The 12,602-nt window shown below is 42.2% G+C and overlaps 1 protein-coding gene across 7 annotated transcripts in view; it reads left to right on the forward strand.

Moving 5' to 3' along the window:
- Window positions 1–12,602, forward strand: part of Mast4 (microtubule associated serine/threonine kinase family member 4) — a 579,791-nt gene that overhangs the window by 197,993 nt on the left and 369,196 nt on the right. The window lies entirely within an intron of this gene.

Consider the following 12,602-nt stretch of genomic DNA (forward strand, 5'->3'; position numbering starts at 1 on the left):
AAGGCACCACCTTTGATGTGACAAAATTCTGTCGCATCAAAAGAACTCGCATTTCAGTATGGACCTTTTACCTGCGAGCTGAGAACATGCTAGCGAGATATTAATGAAGGCCATGTGATTTGGCGGGTATGAATTTTAGCAAATGCATGACCTGTAGTGTTTTCAAAGCCATCGGCACATTTGAAGGTTCTGCTAACTACCTTCTCAAGGAGGAGATTAATTTCTAGCCCGAAGTGTCTAGTTTTCCTTGGCAATGCTAGATGTAGTTGTGTTCCCTCTCCCAGACACTTTGGGCATTTCAGATAAATGGCATGTTGCCAATTCATCCTAAGTAGCCTGGTAGCTGGCAGAATACATGCTCAGCCAGTGTCTGCCCGCTGGGACCCCAGCCGGGAGAGCTGATGAGGTGTCAGATGTATACTTCATATACATTAATCTGAAGGGGAAAACTCATTTTCCCATTTGCTGTCTCCATCTTTCTGTCCCTCCCCACACACATGGGTAGTTTATCAAAGAAGTCATTGTCGTCAGGAGCTGGGGGATTTGTGCAGATGCTGCTTTCTGGCAGGAGAGATGGAAATTCCAGGAGGCAGAAGAAGGACTACTGGTCCTGCTTCAGTCCTGGTTGGAAAATACGGTTGTGAACCTCAGTGACTGACGTTTCGAGATGGCGGATGTGGCCAATCATGAGAAACATTTACTGATTTTGTACTTGCTGTAATGGATGGAGGAGGGACTTGGAAAATCAGGTACCTACATATCTCTCCAGTTGTATTGGACCTGAATTGCCTGCCTCATCTTTTGTGTTTATCTAAAGATTCCACTCACATTCTGTATCCCAGAGGTCTTCCTTGACCATCTGTCTGAAGGTGCTCCCTATGTTGCAAGATATACACCCCACAGCCTTAATCTTCCTCTCTAACTTCACCACCTTAAAATATGCTGTATCATTTATTATTTTGTCTGTAGCCATGTGTCCATGGGGGAAGGGATCTGGGGATGCTCATGTTGCTTCTTGCAAATGGCCTATTATTTGTCTAGCTTCTATAACTATCCCATGTACCTTAACTCATCCTGCTTGTAGTAGTTAACAGACTGCATGGCATCAGGAGTGATTGGAAGAAAAAAGTGTATTCACGTGCAGTACGGACATGGTTTCGCCTGTAGTCGGTTGAGTGCCTGCAGGACCCAGGCTCGAAGAGGACTCACTCTGGGTCTCCTATTACTCTGACGTCACTTCCACCAAGGCAAAGGTAGTTTTTCCTCTGTCCCTGGTACCGAGAATAGTGCAGGACTCATCATGGGAGCTCAGAGGATGTGCTGAATGCACCAAAGAAATCCCCTTTCCATGCATTTTGGTGCCCCAGAACTGAGTCTCGTGTGCTTGCTGTTTTTAGTCTGCCGTGTTTCCGTTTCTGTTGCGTCAGCATGCTGAGGCATTGCTCTTCAAGGCAGAGGGAAGCTCCTAGTGAACGTGCGTGTGGAAGCTAAGCCATAATTGTTCATTTGGAAGTGAGAGGAGAGGGAGGGCAGGGCAGTTCAGCACATACTATTCTAGGTCCAGTCCAGAGTTTCCCTTTTATTAGCTCTACATAGATTTGTATGGGCCTCAGGGTTTCCGTCTGTGGAATGGGGCTCAAGGCTGTCCTAACTTTATACAGTTTTCATAGGGAGTACATGAGTAAACTTTTGGGCAGAACTTTGTACCGTGCGTGTTGCTCAAGAAGTCTTCCTTCCTCCGTGTTTCTGTAGCTGCTGGGGAGTACGTGTCTTGGAGATGAGGCTGGGAACGAGGCTTAGCTGGATGGCACTATTAGAAAGAACAAAAACAAACTCATTCTCCAGATAATTAGGTATGGCCTTTCTTTCTGTGCGATTGGATTATCTCATTGTTTCTTTGTTTTTCACCTGTGCTCAAAACCAAATTAACAACCCGAGAGAGTTTTCCAGGCTACAAGGCATCTTTAAAACAAGGACGGTGTTGTCAAGTGCTGTTCCTCAACTTCAAGCTTTTGGTTACGTGGTGAAATTCGGTTTCTTTGGCGATTCTCTTTTTATATCATACCCATTTCCCTTAATGGAAAAATTGTATTTCATGATGTACTATAAATATTAAAACCAAACTATTTAAGCTGTAGTATATGCTAAGAGCCTTAATGAATATTCATCTTTTCCATTTGCAAAAATGTATTGTGAGGAGTCTGGGAAAATTGACTAAACGTATGCAGAAATGCATTTCCCCTTTTAGGCTCATCCACAATGTGGAGACAGGATGCCAGCGTCGATTTAGGGTGCAGTCTTTATTTACAGTCATTTAATATTATATCAATACTTCATTAGCCTCCTAGCTCAAAAACAAAAACCTGATCTGAAGTCTAATTAGTTAACTCCAAGAGCGCGCCTATTAAATATTGATGTAGGAGCGGTTTGAATGCCTTGGATAAATTGCTTAACAAGTGTTGTGGAATACATCTCTGAATTAGCATTTCTCCTCAGCCGTTATGACTCAATTTAAAGGCTGCATAATATTCCAGCGCTTGGGCTTATCTCAGCAAATCTTACTTAGATTATTTCTGTGCTTTTCCTACTGTTAATAATGGTGATGAGTCCACTCCATTGTTCACCCCAGAACATCTCCTGGGGTAGATCCTTACAGCGGGATTATCAGGGCAAAACCGATAAGATTGTGAGGGTTTGTCTAACTTCTGTGGCATTGTTTATATGCATATACTCCTACCAGCTGTTAGTATGCGCTTAAAAAAATTAAAACGAACTTCTCTGCCTTGTTTAGCAAAGAATAATTATTCTTTTAAATATATGCATTTGCAAAGTCAATATAACTCTTAGGCGCACTGAATTCTTACACAAAGTCAGCAGATGAAGCAAGTGTGAAAAAGCATTGTTAGTCCTTCCTTCCTTCCCATTTCCCCTGCATTCCCTAAATCAGCTTACCAGGCCCTCTATGGGGAACCTGGATCGCTCCTGGGATCCAGGAATCGCTGAGTGTGATTACAGTATGTGTAGCTAAAGGCATTATATTCCACGGTTCCGAATTTTTTTTTCATCTGGAAAGAAGTAATCTCCATTGTGAAACAGTGCCTTCAGCTGTGGACATTATAATCGGGGTCTCAAGAGTGCCTGGATTCCAAGAGTCATACATCTAACTGTCGTTACCCACTGAGCGTGGTTCTGTTTACAGTGGAGGGAGGGATTTCCATAACTCAGTGCTGAAGTAGCAGTAGGGGGCCGTGAGCAGATTAGTACAGGTCAGGCCTAATCCACAAAGATAAATCTCATTATGGGCTCACCTGGGCCCATCCACAGAGGAGCCCTCTAACATGAGTCCGTAAATCAAAGCTCAGCTTAAACGTGGACTATCAAATCCTCACCGTGATCCAGCTGCGGCCTCTGTGAAGGGACGTGCTAGTGTGTACCCTTCATGCTAAGTGTACTTAGATGCCCACAGTGTCATCAGCACCCTGCATGGGAAGAGCACTGTAACTCAGCCTGTGAAGGGAGATAGAATGCCATGTGTTGAGGAGTTACTATTTTCTGGACTAAAATTGAACCTAGAATAGTCATTTAAAACCTCCCACGTCTTAAGTCTTTCCTCCCGTTCATCTTGAAAAGGATTCGAAAGCAGTCCTTCTTGGTACATGCGCTGTGCTTTCTCATTAGGACGGGCCGCCTGCTGGAGCAGCTCACTGTGTGGGTGTACCTGGACAGGCCAACCAACTGGGGACTTCCTATTATCAAGGGCATTTGAGAAAGTTGGGGGGGGGGCGCTGCGGATTGGGATTGTGTCCATGTGTGTAGTCTATGGCTGCTAAAGACAAGAAATGCATGCCCTCTTTTAATTGCTTGCCTTTGTGGAGGGAAGCGAAAGCTATCAAGAAGAGCAATGCTGCGAATGTGTGTGGGTGCCAGGACCTGAACTTGTGTCCTCCGGAGGAACAGAAGATGCTCTTCACTGCTGAGCCATCTCTCTAGTCCCATTCTTTATTTTTTTTCCTGTTGGTGGTTTGGTTTGGTTTGGTTTTTGCTTGGTGATGTGTGTTTGTTTTGTTTTTTTGAGACAGGGTTTCTCTGTGAAGCCCTGGGTATACTGGAACTCACTCTGTAGACCAGGATGTTCTCCAACTCAGAGACCCACCTGCCCATGCTTCCTGAGTGCTGGGATTAAGGGCTTGCGCCACCACGCCCACCGCCTTTATTGCTTTTCTTTATTTTTTTTCCTCACAATTACATTTGCAATTTTATTTTAACATCAATTTTGTGATATTTCCTAAGATTTAATCTTCTTTAAAGACTTTCACAATTTTCTTTTTTTTTTTCTTTTTTTGTTTATCTGGTTTGGTTTTCGAGACAGGGTTTCTCAGTGTAGCCCTGGCTATCTGCAACTTGCTTACTCTGTAGACAAGGCTGATCTCAAACTCAGGGATCTTTCTGCCTCTGCTTCCTGAATGCCGAGATGAAAGGTGTGCACCACCACCCCTGGCTGTTTATGTTCCTATTAAGAATACTGTTGTGATTTGTAAGCATAGAATACTGGATAAATATGATATCACATTATTTTTATAAAGGTATTTTTCTCTCCAATATGAATTTTTTTTAATGTGCTCTAAGAATTGAACACTTAGTAAAAGATTTGTTACAAACACTTCTATGGCCCGTATAATGAGAAAAATCAGTAACTATATTCATTCTTGGTTTATTGGCACCTGAATGGCTGTATACCCTGTTATGTTCATTTGTCACTTAATAGACTATTACTGGGGCCCTACTATACAACTACCATTAAATTCTTTTTAGAAGTGATGTGGGCAAACAAACAAAAAGAAGTGATGTAGCATTGTTCTTGTTTCTGAAGAACTGTAAGGCTGGTTGAAAGAAGAATTCTGGGAAATTAGAGCTTCAGCAGCATCACTTACAGCTGGGAGAATTCGTGGAAGCCGGAGAACGACTCAGGCTGTGGGTTTCAGGAAACACTTTGTGAGCACAACCGAGTGAGCAGGCAAGCCTCAAGTCATGGTGGTCCTATGGATCCCATGGGATAGGGATAGGCAGAAGGGGTGGAAAGGGACAGGGGCAATGTTGTTTCTTCTTATATGATGGTTTTAGTCAGGAGGCAGAGGACTACACGAAAACTCCAAGGCTCCTGGGTCGTGGCAATGGAGTGGGTTTCCCCTGGAAGCCAGAACGCCATCAGCATCCCACCTCCCAGCGTGAAGGATGCTCTTTGTTGTGGCTGGAGCAGCTTTAACCAGCCAGTGGAGTGAGTTCTTTTTTATTTAGAAAGCCTCCAAGGATGGAAAGAGTGCTTTGTCTATGGTTAAAATATACTTCCGGGATATTTGTCTAAGGAAATTAAGGTTGTTTTGTTAGTAATGGTCTCCCAGATCTGCTGAGTTGTCTTCTTTGTAATCAGATACTAGGTGAATTTGCTTTCCTGTGAAGAACAGCCATGTGGTCCAGTCCACCTTGTTGTTTGTGTTCTTTTATTGGTCAGGGCACATCAGCCTCTATCTTTAACGACAATCACAAATGAAGCCTCGGGTGTGTGGCTGTGCAGAAGTATAGAGTCCTTCCTCGAGGTTTGGGAGCTCTGACCTCATCCTACGGATGATCTTTGCTTCAAACTCTGCTGGGTCTCCTGTCTGTATCGTCCTAACTTGGGCGTTCATTCCTTCTATCGTTCGTCTGTCTTACTTTGGATACGTACCTTTCTTGTGGTCTGACCTTCCATTAGAATTTGAATCACTGTCTCGCAAAGACTATGTCCTGCAAAGACTGGGAACTGCAACTGCTTCTCCCACTGTTTTCAGTGTGTATTCACTACTCAGTAAGTAATGACTGGGCTCTAAAGCACCACGGGTCAACATAGATGTGTATATATAAATGTATAAATACCTCGAGAATCATTCTTTTTGTGAGAATTAGTGGAAACGGAACCACCATCTTGGCCATTCTACGCTTTAACCTGGCTTGTGAGGGCTGCCGTGGTTTGAATGTGAAATGTCCCCCGTAGTCTCTTGTGTTTGAACTCATGGTTCTCAGTGATGAATCTGTTTGGGGGAATTGAAGAACCTAGGAGGCAGAGCTTAGCTGGGAGTAGTGGGTCACTGAGCAGGCATGGAGGATTGTGGCCTGGCTCCATTTCCCCAGTGTTCTTTCAGCTTCCTAGTTCTCCTATATTGTAAGGAGTAAGCCCTGTCCTAGGTGCCCACAGCCGGGGATGCAGCCACCTGCAGCCCTGCCTTCACCTTCATGAACTGTATCCCCTGACCTGTGATCAGACAGACAGACAAAAACAAAAGAGCAGAAGTACCACTTCAGCCTCTCACTTCTCCGCACTTCACTCGCTTTCTGTTGGGTCATGAGAACAGAAGCTAACACAAAGACTTGACTTTCCATAGTAAACCCTGCCAGTGGAGACTGTCATGGCTGGGCTAGGCCACGGGTAACCCGCTCCCCTTCCTCAGAGAGACCAGGATTGACGGTGACCTGATCTCAATTGTGATGCTTTCAAAGCACTTGATTTCGAACTTAATTATTGAATGCTAAGTGTAGGGGTGCATGTCTCTACATAATCCGAGCTCTTGGGGAGGTGGGCAGTGGAGGTAGGTTTGTTCCGACCAGCCAGCCTAGTTAAGAGGGAAAGTTCTAGGCTCAGTGTGTGATAGGTCCTGGCTCAGAGAAAATAAGATAGAGAGCAATAGAGATTGACACCAACATGGACACACACATACACAGGGGAAAATACAATGAGAATGATGTTTGGGAGCGTGGGCTCCAGGGCCTGGCTCCCTGGGTTGAAATCTTATTGCACCACCTGCCAGATGCATGACCTTGACCAAGGAATTAACTCCTCCACGCCTCTCAACAACAGGAATATTAATAGCGCTATTCTGTGTGGTTTTCGGGCATCAAGTGAGGCCATACATGCAAGAGCATCCACTTGGAGCACGTAAAGGCACAGTTATGGGGTGGGCAGGTGGGTCAGTGGTTGAGGGCATTAGCTGATCTTTCAGAGGACCTGGGTTCAGTTCCCAGTATCCATAGGGTGGTTTCAACCATCAGTCTCAGGATATCCAGTGCCTTCCTTTGGCTTCCACATATATGGCACACATGTGGTACACAGACATACATGCAGGCAGAACACCCATACATATAAAGGAAAAAAATAAAAAAAACACAGTCACTGTTGACTGTTGCTATCTTCTTGAATAAGAGGAGTTTTTATTTTATTAAATGCATACTTAAGGTTTATGGTTAAATATATTTACAGTGCTGACCATGGAAAGATATGCCCCTCTAAAATTGGTTTCAGAGAGCTGTATGTCTTCCACGTTTTCTTCAGGATAATTTGCAAGGCATAAAACCTGCTTGAGATCAGGGGTCCTGAAGAAGGAAGAGTGTGACATTTTTAACAATCAGTAAACCTCAAGAGGATGGTACCATTAAAAACATTAAAAAATTGACTAGGAGTTAAAAGGGAAAAATAAAATAAGCCCAATTAATTCTTTTCATTTTTTTTAATGGATGACAGAAAAGTGTTAACCAGGATCCCAGGACAGCCTTTTATTCACTTAAGTAGAAGAATGACATCATAGACTCTTGCTGTCTTGTCAGCTGACGTCTTACATAGCATCTGCATGGTGCATGTGCATTTGGATCTTTGAAACAGTCACATCTCTTTTACCAAAGATAATGCTATTATTTCTGATTTTCCTTTACCTCGCCAGACTTTGCTGTTACTTGCCAGGTATAACATAATTAGAGGATACTTATTGGACCTCAGGTATTTTTTGTGGCCCACCCCACTGATAAAACATTCTTCAGTAGGAATTCCTAATATATGAATGTATTTGTAAGTGATATTCATGGAGCCGGCGAGATGGCTCCGCACAATAGAACAAGCATAATAGAAGGCAAAGACTGACTCCTGTAAGTTGTCCTTTGACCTCCACATATGTGTCGTGGCGTGCACATGTATACATGTATGTGCACACATTAAAAGAATAATGCAAACCAATGCTTTTCATGCACTTACAGATAATATTCAAAATATTTTGATATGCCTGAGACTCCCCACTAGCAACCTACCAGAGAAGACCTTGGTTGGAGGCTTTCAGGGGGGCTGTGAAGGCAGGAGTTTGCCAGGTGGCAACCATTTTGTTGCCAGGTCAAGGAGAAGGCTGAGTGTCCTGGGGCAGGTGAAGAGGGAGAATGGATATACATGGAAGGCTTAAAGTTATTCACGTACCTGGGAGGAGCGACACTAGCCCTCATCGCTGATGCATGTCAGCCAAGTTACAGCGCGAACACCGATATGCAATGTCTAAAATCAGTGACAATAAATAAGGAGATTAAAAATTAGGAACTGGGACCAGTGAAAGGTTTAGTTGATAAAGCCCCCTCCTGACAATCCTGACGACCTGAATTTTTAACCTCTTCATGTCTAGCCTCATTACTGAAAAGAGGTTTGAATGGCATGAAGCCAAACCTGCCTATCCTTTTGAAGAGGTGAATTTAAATTCATATTTAAATAGAAAGAAAAACATTTTTGTTACACTTGTCATTATCTGCCACTAACCTGCCACAAGTGTCAACGGCTATTGTGAGAACTGCTGCGTAGCTAATTATGTTGATTAGAATGTATCACAGCCCTAAATGCGTGTATTCAAACATCAGGCCATCACTGTTTCCTTTTTCTTTTCCTGATGTAAGAGATGCGTTTGTTGCCTGAGAAGCTGCAGAATACTAGCTAAGATAACAAATTATTGCTGGCAAATAAAGCTGGAAATTCACTCTAATTGGTTAGCTATGTAAAAGGAAGTAAGACAGTATTGGCGCGTTAGGCATGGAAGTCAGGACCGTTGCTTATGAAAAGCCTCGGTTTGGGCCTTTTCATTTAAATAAGCCTCCTTCTTGCAATTAATATTATCGTTTGGTTTATGGTCCTCCAAAGTATATCCCCCTTCAGCATTTCTTGGCATTCTAACTTTGCTTTCTTATACATGTTATGAAATTTGCAATTTAGATTTTAATTTGATTTCCATTCTTTAAAACGCCATTTTTCATGTGTTTCATTTTTATTTAAAGCTTGCTTCTCTTGGTATTCATGGAGGCTAGGCATAAACAAACTACCAGGAAAAAAATTAAGCTATTAACTGAACTCAGAACGTAAAACATTTTAATAGGAATTTCACATAACTAAACTAAGTATTTGAGAGCCCGGGCACAGAATTACAGCTCTGTGGAAACAAACTTTATGGTACAAGGTGTACCTGATTTACCTTCGGCTCTAGTGATTTGAAAATACAGCATTTGTGTGGTTGGCTCTAAATCCTCACCCCACCTTGGATGCATGAAGTGTTAAATATGGCTCTGAAGATTTAGAGTTAACAGCTAACCCTAACAGATGCTGAGCTTGGTGTTTTAGAGTTCTGGATCCCCTCCCCACATAGAAGATATCGGTGTGAGTGGCCAAATTCTAATTTGAGTGAATGTTGGGGGAGGGCGGTTCAGTGGATCTCCAGCTGCGACCCACCTAGATCCTTCCAGCACCTTACCTGTCGTGGTCATCCTCAATGGCTCAGTTTCCCTCCCTCAGTTCCATGGACTCGTGGTCTGGCTTGTGTGTGGTTTTCTCTGAAGAGAAGACCATTTCCTGTTGGCTTTGTTCTGTCCATTTCAGAGGGTGGTCTCCAATAGCCTTTTTTGTTTGGAATGAATGAGCTTATTAAATATATAACAAATAAAAGAACGAATAGAAAGTGACCGACAGATAGGAAAACATCAACCCAGGCACTTAGGACATCCAGCAGAAACCAGCTTGGGAGCTGAGGCAGCCAGCGGTTGTTCCCAGTTGAGGTTTCTCGCCATGGATGACCTTCCCATGGCCCAATTTTCCTACTGCAGCCACCTTTATATCCCAGACTGAAAGCACAACTCCTGTTGGACCTGGTTCACCTTCAAGCAGTTCTCAGGGGCACTACTGTTGAATGTTCTGCTGTTCTCTTTCCTCCCTGGGTTAATGTCAGGGTCTTCTATTCGATTCCATTGGTCGACTTCTCTGTTTTTATGCCAATACCAAGCTGTTTTCAATACTGTAGCTTTGTAATAGAGTTTGAAGTCAGGGATGGTAATGCCTCCAGACAATCCTTTACTGTATAAGATTGTTTTGGCTATCCTGGGTTTTTTGTTTTTCCATATAAAGTTGATTATTGTCTTCTCCAGATCTGTGAAGAATTTTGATGGGATTTTGATGGGGATTGCATTGAATCTATAGATTGCTTTTGGTAGAATTGCCATTTTTACTATGTTGACCTCCCAATCCAAGAGCAAGGGAGGTCCTTCCATTTTCTGGTGTCTTCTTCAATTTCTTTCTTCAAAGACTTATAGTTCTTGTCAAATAGATCTTTCACTTCCTTGGTCAGAGTTACCCCAAGATATTTTATGCTATTTGTGGCTATCATGAAAGGTAATGCTTCTCTGATTTCCCTCTCTGCTTCCTTATCCTTAGTGTATAAGAGGGCGATTGATTTTTTGGAATTGATCTTGTATCCTGCCACATTACCAAAGGTGTTTATCAGCTGTAGGAGTTCTTTGGTAGAATTTTTGGGGTCACTTATGTATACTATCATATCATCTGCAAATAATGAAAGCTTAAGTTCTTCCTTTCCAATACGAATCCCCTTGATCTCCTTATGTTGTCTTATTGCTATTGCTAGAACTTCAAGCACTATGTTGAAGAGGTATGGAGAGAGTGGACATCCTTGTCGTGTTCCTGATTTTAGTGGGATGGCTTTGAGTTTTTCTCCGTTTAATTTAATGTTAGCTGTTGGCTTGCTGTAAATAGCTTTTATTATATTTAGGTAGGACCCTTGTATCCCTATTCTCTCCAAGACCTTTATCATAAAGGGGTGTTGAATTTTGTCGAATGCTTTTTCAGCATCTAATGAAATGATCATATGGTTTCTTTCCTCCCTGTCACAGGATTGGGTGGGATCAGCCCATCCCCATAAAGGAAGCCTTAGAGGACACATTGTTGTAATGCTGGGGTCTGAAATAAGTGGAGCGATCCCCCTTCCACAGCCAGACCCTCAGTGAGCAGATAGCTGGCGGTTTATCTGTATTATGTCTGTTACGCCATCCTTTTCGGTTCTTCCAATGGTTGCCTATGACATCACCACTGTCTAATTGTCTTGCATTTATTAGGTTCTACCTAGTTGCCTGCTGAGATTTTTTTTTTTCCAGGAGCTGCTGTCATTCTCAATGCACAGGCTCTTTGTCTTGCTTTACTTGGTAGCTGTACTCTAAAACAAAGTGACGTTGAAGAAGGCTGGCCTGTTTGAGGTTGGGAAGCTTTGTTTGCACTAGATGCTGGTAATGACATTTCTTCTCTGTGAAAGTTTGGAGAATTATCACTTAACCTCATGGAGTCCTGGTGTGGCTATGGATAATCGTGACATCATCATTGTCCATTGCAGAATAAACCATACCAAAACAGACGGCCAAGTACTGGTGTTTCTTGCGTAGTTCTCAGTACACTTGACTGTTTCTGGGTTCTCTATTGCATAACTGATCCCTCTGTCTGACTCTGTGTCACACATTTTTAATTACTGGGATCTCATGTCAAGTCTTAATGACTGTTTAAGCAAGGTCCCCTAGGTCACAGTAGCTCCTTGGCATGTAGGGCCTTGTGGCACTTTTACTTTCTGTATAAATTTACTTGTGAAATTCTGTGTGTTGATTGGGATTTTGATTAAAATTACATTAAATCTGTAGATCAATTTGGGAAAATTGACATTTTTATGATGTTGAGTTTTACTATTCTAGAACATGGTATATTGCTCTATTAACTTAGGACTTCTTTAGTGTTTTTCAATAACGTTTATTTTTTTTCTAGAATTTGTATACTGTTTGTTAAGCTTGCCCTTGGGACTTTAAATAATATCCTTTACAAATAAATATTTTCACCTGTTTGCTAAAGTATCAGGGTAATTTAATCAGCTTCAAGATGCTGCTTTTGAAGTTAATTAAACCTCGTAATTTTTAGTTATTATCTGTAGGTTAGGCTTAGAGTCGTAGACACTTATAACTAGCATTTTTATTTTTTCCAGTCTTTAAATAAACTTTTCTCCTTTTCTTAATTAGGGCCTGCTGGACTGAGTTGAACAGGAGCAGGGGTAGAACACGTCCTTGTCTTTATCGTAAACTCAGTGCCCTCATCATTTCATGCCAGCAATGGGGAATGCTGTGGTCTGTGGGAGAGCGAGCTCTTTATCATGTAGACAATACCCCTTTTCCTGTTGGCTTTGATTTTTAAAATTATCCCGAATTCTATACTGAGGTTGTGGCTCAGGTATAGAACCCTTATTCAGTATGCTTAGGACCCTGGGTTTGGTGCCCAATACAATCATAAAATTCTTTGAAGCTACCAAAGGCTTCATTTAAGATAATGTTAAAAAATCATTAATTTCACATTCTTGAGGAAAAATGCCAAATTGACTTAAAGCAGCATTTTGTTTAGGATTTTTCCATCGTTTTGCAAATGGTATTACCTTGCACTCTTTTTGGTTTTAATATTAAAGCAA

Source organism: Microtus oregoni, unplaced genomic scaffold (assembly GCF_018167655.1).
Source record: "Microtus oregoni isolate MIOR12 unplaced genomic scaffold, Mior012 000014F_ref0000157, whole genome shotgun sequence".
In the NCBI taxonomy this organism is placed as follows: Eukaryota; Metazoa; Chordata; class Mammalia; order Rodentia; family Cricetidae; genus Microtus; species Microtus oregoni.